This window comes from Mustela nigripes, chromosome 5 (genome assembly GCF_022355385.1).
Source record: "Mustela nigripes isolate SB6536 chromosome 5, MUSNIG.SB6536, whole genome shotgun sequence".
Taxonomy (NCBI): domain Eukaryota; kingdom Metazoa; phylum Chordata; class Mammalia; order Carnivora; family Mustelidae; genus Mustela; species Mustela nigripes.
In genome coordinates this window covers 115,650,014-115,660,126 of record NC_081561.1, presented here as the reverse complement: position 1 = coordinate 115,660,126, position 10,113 = coordinate 115,650,014, and positions in this window count along the sequence as shown.

Genomic DNA, 10,113 nt, shown 5'->3' with positions numbered 1-10,113 from the left:
CCCCCGGGGTCTATCTTCCCGTCGCTTTGGATTCACTTCTCCGCCGGTCCTACCTTTCAGAAAGTGGTTGATTTTCTGTTTCCAGAATTGCTGTTCTTCTTCTCTTCGATCTGCCGATGGATTTTCCGGTATTTGCATCTTTAGATAAGCTATCTAGCTGATCTCCGGCTAGCTGAAGCAGTCTCAGCTTGCTACTTCTCCGCCATCTTGACTCCTCGAATACCTCAAATTTTATTGCAACAAAAAAACTTGGTAAAATCTCAAATTCTTCTCATATTTTAAAAGTATCAATCAATATATCCATACAAACTTGAGATTTATTTTGATTATATTTGACAAATAGCTATGAGTTTAAAAAAACTTTCTCTTTATTTAGAGCCTTAGAAACATGATATATATATATGCATCATGTTTAAAGTTGGAAGTCAGAAAGTAGCTTTAATATTAAAGTCAAGATAGGGTCAACAGAGATTAGTAATATGCTAGCTTAATCTATTTTAGTGAAATTTAATAAATAGGTCATAATAAGACTGGCTCATAAGGAATTAGAAAATTTTAACTGAAACAAATGAAATACTAGGACTCTAAAGCAAATTTTATGAATTAAGAAAGTGAATTATTAATTAATATAATAATTATTGTGAATTAATATAATAATTAATTATTGTGAATTATTTCCAAACTGGAAATAATTTTGCCATCAGTTTATAGTGGCTCTAATGAGAGTATCCATTATGAAATCACCTAGTATATAGACTCCACAGCTGATTAATTGCAAAAAGCTGTATGAAGTTTTCTGAGGAATCCAGGTGAAATAAATACTGTAACATAAAATCAGTGGCTACTGTTACTGTCTGCATATTTCATAAAGGCTTCAGTCTGCATATTTCACATGATTAAGTTACCACTGAGAGTTTAGGATGCTAAAGTGAATTTTAAATTTCAGACTGATTGAAAATTATATTATTGTGGTTTCATTCACTGGAAATTCTAAACATTGATTCTACAGTTTTCAAAGTATTGGTTAAGGGTACATTAGTATTTTTATTTCTAGATCTGATTGAAGATATAATCTTATGATTGACCATTTTAGAAATAGATTTAGACAGACACTTTCTAAGTTGTAAAGATTTTTAGAATTTAAAAATGGAAATGCAATTCTTAAAGGCTGCATTAAGAAATTTACACTATCCTGTGCACATATCCATGTAGACATACAGATAGAAAAGACAGTTGAGTGATTTTACACTAAAATAATGATTATTATATTGATGCTGTTTACTTTTTCCTGATCCTGAAGTGAGAAAAATATTTTTTTGTATTATCTCCTTGCTTAGTTTGAAGACAAAGATTTTAAAAAAAAAATCTCCTAAAGTATATTTTAGTGCAGAGAATAAAAATTTTATGTCATAATAGAAAAATTTGGCAAATATTGTAGATTATTTTGTTTTTGATCAACTTTTCTGTTTATCTCTCATGTGGCTCTTTGGGTAAAAACATAACTCCAGCAGAGTTAATTCTTCTCTAGGAGTAAACAGTTAAAAGCTATTTCTTTGAGAAAGCTAATTGGAAGAGAGTTGATGAGAGTGTAGTTCTCAAAACTCTCATCAATATTTGTCTATATCTTTGCTGGAACAAATGTTTGCCCTCTGAGTGTTTTTACAAGCCAAAAAATGTAAAGTACTTGACCAGATTGCTAAACTGCAGATTTTTGGAAATTTGGAGTTCCTAGCTTTCTTTTCTTGTTAGCAACATTTAAATCATGATCTAGATAAGTTCAGAGACTTATCATAATTGATCAGCTTTCTAAAAGAACTGCTCAAGACTCAATGGTGTTTTCACCTCTGGTATCCCTTCTGCTCACTGAGCTTCTGAGTTTTCCTTCTTTCAACATCCACAAATCTGAAGATATAAGATGATCTTTCAGTTTTCTTGGTCGTTAAATGAAATTTATGAGGGAAATAGTTTTATTAGGTAATCTAATAAAAGAATACGACGGACTGAAGTGTTTTGGCAAATAACTAATGACACTATTCAGAGTTTTAGTTAGTTCTAATTAGAGCATCTAGACTAGAAATCCTGAAGAAGATCAGATGTTCTGACTGTGCCGCTGACTGGATATCCTCTGGAGAGATTTCCAGGATGGGCATGGAATGTGAATCTGGAGTCCCCCAGTATCTTGAATGCAGGCCAGAAAAAGCTGCATCACAACCCTGTAGCAAAGGCAGGTATTGAGAAGGACCCATCAGAATCTAGTGTCCAGTGATACTAACCCCACGTTGCTTTAGAGGAAAAGGTAGCTGGCCCTAGAGCAACATTTTTCAGAGTATTACTTCGACCACTACTTTAATGTGATATAAGTCAGCATTATAGAAAAACAGCATTGCTATGATGAAATATAGTTAGGAGCTGCTGAGTTAAATAAGAATAAACAAAGTCCTTTACTTAAGGACATCCTGGGCACTTTATTATATGAAAGTGTTTTATTCAAAAGATGGATATTTTTGTGAAGCATTTTTTCAAATGCTTTTGATCATTTGCCAGAATTTTATTCAATGAAAACCACAAAGAATGAATGTTTGAAACTTGTCTAATTTGGGACATAGATTTAAGGAACATATTTGATGCAGTGTTAGATGTGGAATGATCATCTGCAAACATGATCACTTACTAAAATAAATAACATATGTTGACAAATTTAATGAATGGCCAAATGGTCATGCAAATGTTTTCTTGTACTTCTAAGCTCATAAACTCTAAAAATAGTATTTTGTACTTGAATTATGATTTGTATAATTAAAACCCAAGTTTTAGGTCTAGGTATTGATTTTTGGGCTTAATATTTTATATTATGGTACAGTCTGGCAATCCCAAAGGGATGCTTAACCTTGGGAAATAATGTATTTGCTCTTTTTTCACAGAACTATGTGTTGTAGGGATTCATGGCCCTTCCAGTTTCTCGGAATTGGACTGATAACCTTGTTGACTTATGGCGACATATCCATTGTTAAAGGTATTTTTAAAAAAAAGAATTAGAAGTCTACTTTAAGTGTTAGAGTACAGAACTGAATTTCCTATTCAGAAATAAATTTTCAGCTTCCCTCAAGCTGGTTCTATGCTCAAGAAAGCTTGCCAGACTGCTTATTAATATGATACATTCTGAGTTACCATTATCACCAGCTTACTTTGGATACTTTGGATATGGTATCCAAAGTATACCATATACTTGGTATACTATATATATACCAAACATATTTGTGGATACCACATATCCGAAGTATATACTTTTGGATATGATAATTCCCAAAGCAGAGTCTTCTCTACAAGGAATTTTTGTTTGTTTGTTTCAGAGCACCTGGCTACTGAGAGTAAGTTATCAAACATTCAGTTTTCTTTCTGTCTCTAGGATACATCCAGTCATGTTCTCTGACTTTTCTCTGTGATGAAAACCTCTTTCTGTCTAGCCATCAACAGAGTAGTAATTTGGAGATAGAAGACAAAACAAAAACAATATATTTTTTGAACAATACAGTTTAATAGATAATGTAAGAACTGAAAAAAAATGTTTAGGAAAATGTTTGAGTTCCTTGTAAATAATAGCTAAGTACTTACTTGAGTTCCTTGTAAATAATAGCTAAGTACTTACTTTGTCAGATACTGTTATACATCTTTCATTTAATCATCAAAGCGATCCTGTAAGTAAAGTGTTATTATGTTTGTCTTCCATGAGTGGAAACAGGGGTGAAGAGAAATAAATGACCTTCCCAAAGCCACAGAGTTGGTAGTGAGAGAGCTGAGTTGAGTATGGACCTCCTGCTCCAAAACCCAGACACTTGAAGCCACCACATTACATGACCTCTCTTCAGCTAAAGAGAGATCCTATTCATTAAAACAGATTAAACTTGACCAGGAAGGCGGATAAGATATTATGATGCTTGTTTCCATGTTTTCATGATTTAGAGTTTTTGAAAAGTGCATTGTGGCTTTGCTCACACCGTGTGTCTGCTTGTAAATTTTCAAGGACTTTATATCACACTGCAGTATAAATCATTTGAAACCAACCAGCCTAGCCTGTATTTATCAGTTTAAAAGCCTAGTCTGTATTTGTCAGTTTAAGTGTCAAGCACTCTGTATTCTGGCCTTTTTTCAACATTCTAATGCTTTACCTAATGTTATTCTTAATGGACATACCACTAAAATCAGCCAGGTTTATTTAACTTATCCTGCCTCCAAGACTTTGTTCATATTCCCATTGCAAGATCTATCCACATATCCTCTCAGATTGTCCAATTAAATTCTTTTTCAAGGACTATTTCACAACTCACTTCTTCCATGAAAATGCTGATGTCCTTACCTTTTGTCTTGACTTTGAAACTTCTGAAATAGATTTTAAATATGCAATACATTTGCATCACAGGGGATGTGACCTTTGAGTGCTATATTCAGGATGCTGAGGGTTCACTGGGCAGAAAAATGGCCTGGAATCTGGATGGTGTGGGAACTATCACAGAGAGCAAACATGACGAAGCATCACAAGGGAAAAGCTTAGAAAAATTGGTAGAAGCCAAATAATAAAGAAGTGTATGCAACTTATTGCCAATTGCAGAATATATTTTGGAAACAATGATTAACCAAGGGAAGATCCTAACAAGTGCATGACTTTTTGAAAAAATTATAGGCTAATCAACACTATAGTTGAATTCTGTCTTATCACCTTTACTTTGTTTTTCTCACCAGTGGTAGTCTAGAGGGATGATTTCCAAGCCTTTAAGAAATTATTGCTTTAGTCTAGGAAGGATGTTGAGAACCCCAATGACTGAACAGGGCAAGAATCGTGATATAGAAGAAAGGGGACATATGTATGACCAGTTCATGTCAAGTAAATGTAGGGAAAAGGAAGGGAAATAATCAGGAATTATTTCAAAATTTTTGACTTGTGCAACATAGTTTTTTTTTTTTTTTAAGATTTTATTTATTTATTTGACAGAGAGAGATCACAAGTAGGCAGAGAAGCAGGCAGAGAAAGAGGCAAAAGCAGGCTCCCTGCTGAGCACAGAGCCAGACGTGGGGCTCGATCCCAGGACCCTGAGATCATGACCCAAGCCGAAAGCAGAGACTTTAACCCACTGAGCCACCCAGGCGCCCCGCAACATAGTTTTTAATAGTGTCATTAAGAACATGAAAGATTAGAAGGGCTGTGGGTGTAAAAATCCCTTCCTAGTGGGCTATCCAAGGCAATGGGTCTGTAGGAAAAGAGGTGACAACAGACAATTGGAAGTTAGAGGTATATGGCTGAAGAGAGAAGTTCAAAATGGATATATACACTTGGGACTTTAGGCTACTGGTAATTGTTGATTCGATATACTTGAGTAAAAACAATCGGGAGAATATGCAGAGAAATAGAGAATTGAAAATGCACAGTGAGGCATCTTTCAAGCCAGGATCAAAGCAGAATCAAGAGTTGGGAAGATTCTCCTGGTCCCCACACATAAGCTCAAAACATTAATGGATTTAATTTCATTCCCAAGCAATGCAAAAGTAAGGAAAGAAACTAGTGTAGAACAGTTTACATATGCACACTGACTGCCATTTTTTGATTTAGTATTTGCAATAAATGTATAATCTCTAAGATATATTTGTTTTTAAATTTTAACTCAGTATATACAGGGGATCCTGTATATATTTTGCATGTAAGTCGAAATGAATCTTCTCAAGTGAATGATTTTGAATGTAAATATTATAAATAACCAGCACTATTGCACATTTAATTGAATTCTTTTATTTTAAATATTCACAGTACAGGAATTCATTAAGCCTGAATAGAACATCATTATTTACACACCTAAGGAATAACTCCAGTGGTAAATCAGTGAAGTGCTTACATTGAATATAGGAAATATGATTGAAGAAAGAGAATTCTCCTGACACATACAGGCTCAAACCCTTTATACATTTATTTCTGCCTTGGGATCTTAGCACAGATCACTGAAGCCACTATTAATTGCTGAACAAAATTTCAAAAAATTATAACTATACTAAACACACCATATATTTATAAACCCAGAAAGACATCAATGGGCCAGAAATCCATATTATGATGGCATTTTTAAGGGAAGGAAATTTCAAATGACCTCTCCAGTTTAATTTGTGGAAAATGCAAGTTCTTCAAATAGCTGAATATACAGATTTCCTATGGCATTTTGCCTTGCATGGCTTCTTAAAATACTTGCTTAGCTGCCATAACATGTTATGTTATTTACAAGTTGAATTAATGAAGGGAACAATATGGTAGCAACTAAGAGCCCAGATCAGTTGTTTACTGAATGCCATACACATGCAAATCCTGGTCAGTGAAGATGGCCTCCATACTGCCAGGACTGGCTACTCAACGTTTGGATTAATGCTTTCCTCGAGGATGTAGCAAGACTCAGTTGCATGATTTTCACTTGGAATAGTAGCTAGACTCAACTTTTCTTACTGTTATACTAACTTCACTGAAGCAGTTAAAATTGAACTTGAATGAACCAAACATCTGTAAATAAATAAATAAATAAATGTATAAATAGAATCCCTACTGTTTTAATAACATAGCAATAAAATTACCTTCCAACAGTATAAATGCTTATAAATGCTTAATATTGATGTTTTAAGTCACCAAGTGCTATTTCTAGCCTTACTATATTATGATGAGTGACTAATTTCATTTGGGAAGTGGTCATTGGTCCACGTATATTATCTGTTTGGAATTAAGCCCTTTTAAAAGCACAAGTATATTTCCTGAAGAACACCAAAGAAAAATAAAAACATGAACAAAACTTCACCAAATGGCGTAATTTCTGTTCCCAAAGACTACTGCAAATTATCAGCATGTAGAGGCCTGGTCTTTGCAGCCAAAATGTGTATTTTCTACACATTTTTTTTCCCCCTAATCACTCAAGTTACCGAGAAAAATATTTTTCCTCCTTGCTCTACCAAGTACACTGATTGGCTGTTCACACTGCCTGGATATTCTACATTATTGCCCAATTTAGTGTTGTGCAGACCTGGCCTCATGTGTTTTCTGTTCCCACATCCCTCCCCACCACCCCTGGCAGTAATACTGATTTTGGCAGTGTAAAAAGAAAAAAGACACACTCTTCTTGATTGTAAAAAAGCTGCCAGAACATTGTGTTCATAGTATAGAACTGATTAAGATGATATTTTTCATATCTTCATGCTTTTATAATAGTAAATTTCTATGCAGTAAATTGTATCATTTGCCAACAAATGATTTTATTTGTTTTATTTTATTGCCAACAAGAAACTTGAAGAAGAAAATTGGGGGTGGGGGGATTTTACCACATTATGCTGCCCAGTTAAAGAAAAGCAAAGCAACATTTTCTATTGGCTCATTAGCACTAAGAACAACATTTTCACTTTTCTTAAGTTTAAAAAGAATTGTTTGAAAGACGTGAATCATGCACACAGACTGGGACAAAGCCTATGTATGAGCTGGCAGTGTAAATGCCCCCCTCCCCCAAAGTTGCATGATTCACCAAAGGCATGCATTTTTCCATCTAATATAACACAGCCTTAATATCTTTATATAATTTCTGACACATTTTATTTCAAACATGCACTGGCTACTAAAATAAGATTTTAAAGAAAAGCTGATGTTTGATATAAAATAATCATGTCTTTTCAAGTGTGGAAAAATACTCTACAAAAAAATAAGTAGAAAAGTGGTTTCTGATCAATGTGTGATTTTATCTATAAAAATCCAGATGACTAATTAGTGTGCTTACAACAACCCTATGGGGTCTGCATTGCAATTTTACACATACATGAAGTTAATAGCATTAAACAACTATTAGCACAATGCAAGTAAATCCTTATCAGAAATAACAAGAACTATAAACTGTACATTTGGCATTTAGGTTTCAGAGTATTTTTAAGAGTCTGTTTAAATATGATAGTACAATAGTGCAAAATCATATTACATTAATAAAACATACAATTACCACCCAAATAATTTATGGATTACTGACCCTTACAATTCACATATTGGCTAGAATTGGCACATTTTGTTTCACCATGATAGTTTTGACTTCTTTGAGTGCACATTGTTTTATTCAAAGTTACACTTGAACTACATAGAAAAAGTGTAGGCTTATGTGTGTCTGTATGTGTGTTTTTGAGGAGATGAGAGAAAGTATGTAAACTTCACTGCAGCTTTCTTCTTTAGCAACCTTTTAATTGGAACTCCTATAGAAACTGCTTGGTAACTATTTTCTCTTCTTTCTTATGGCTCCCAGAACCGTGACCTGGCCACACGGAAGAGACCGAGAAGGAAAGAAGGAACATTCCAGAAAAGTATATGGCAGCCCATGCACTGTGCCAGGCTAACTAACCCAGAATATCAAATCAAAAAAGTCAAGATCTAATAAGCACTTCTCAGTTGGCTCTAATGCACCACATTATTGATTGATGAGAAGTCAGTGTCCCAGAAAAGCTAGTGAATCCTGCAATCGATTGCACCACCTGGAACTTGGTTCTAAACCTTAATTTACTACTCTTTTCCTCCTTTCTGCGGCTTTGTAAGCTGGAATCTATGTTGAAACTTGTGGGCTCTTCCTTCACTTTTTCCCTTTAAAAACCTCTCTTATACATACAGGTTGTTTCAGTTTCAGAATAAACTACATTATTCCAATGAAGATGATTAATCTCAATAATTTCACTCAGATAATTCGGACCAGTTGCATTTCCTCCAGCAAACACTCTCTTTTTTTTACCTTCTTCTTATGTACTATTTATGAAAATGGTCTTTTTGTATTGTCACAATTACTCCACTAATCCTGATTCCTGCAAAACCCAACCTTATATTAAAAAAAAAAAAAAAAAAAAAAAAAAAAGAGAGACAAGAGGGGGAAAGGTGCGCATGAATAAGTACTTCGCCTTTGAAGGCTGCCATTATGCGGATAGCTCTAGAGATTTAAATTTTTAATTTAAGAGTAAAAAAAAAAAGATGTCATTATTTTCACTATGTTTTTCTATCTCCATTTACAATGCTACATCTTCCAGCCCAAGAGCTCTCATTGATTTGAATGTAAAGAATCTGCAAGCTAAATGATTTTTTTTTTCCTTGTCAGTGAACTTCTGGTCTCAAGTACAATACTCTTTGTGCTTCAACTCATTATTTTTGAATACTATGTAAAATATTTGAGATAGGCCACCTATCATGTAAAAAGGGGACTGCTCCTACTTTTACATTAAACCAGATATTCTCGGTCTGTTCAAGGCTCTTAAAGAAGAAAACCAGTGTGTGGCAGGCCTGGATCTCATTGTAGTCCCCGGAGACACATACCCTGTCCTAGATGACAGTGAGCTCTCTTCTTGCAATCTGGCCTTGGAAAAGGATGGCCTCTTCAGGATTGTCTCATCTGAGGGACTGGAGGTGGCTAATGAGGCCAATCAGAGAAAGGGATGCATTCTTGTAACTCTTGTGCATATTTCTTGCATAATGAGTAGTACCAGCTTGTTGATTTAGTCTGGGTACCATATCTGTGAGCCTGCTTTTCTATCTCCTTCCATCAATCAAAATGGAATGTGAAAGGTGCAGTAAGAGTCACCAGAGTTAACACCTCTGAAAAAAATCACTCTCAGAGTTTTTCAGACATAATTTATATTTGTTTTTTATAGCAAAACTCCAGCAAGCTCTAATGTAACATACTTTATGTATACAACTAATTCAATAATTTGTCTCCCAAATGATTCAGATGACTAATTTAATTTTTGGAGTTTTTTAACATTGTATCTAAAATAAACATTTCTAATGTTCTTTAAAGTGAGACCATTGGAAACTGCTTAAAAATACTATTTTGAATATTATTCATTTCTGACATATCAATGTAAAACATTTAAGTTTCCTTTTTTTATTAAAGTACAACTTAGAAAGTGTGCAAATGAACAGTTGAGGTTATTTGTGTCAAATTTTTATTTATTATGCAATTAGAGCAGTCTTAATCACAGTCTGGCTAGGAATTATTTTATTTCTGCACCACTAAACAAATACATACATGTTTATTGAATTTATGCTCTCCCATTTTAAAGGGACCTTTAGAATTTTTTAACTTT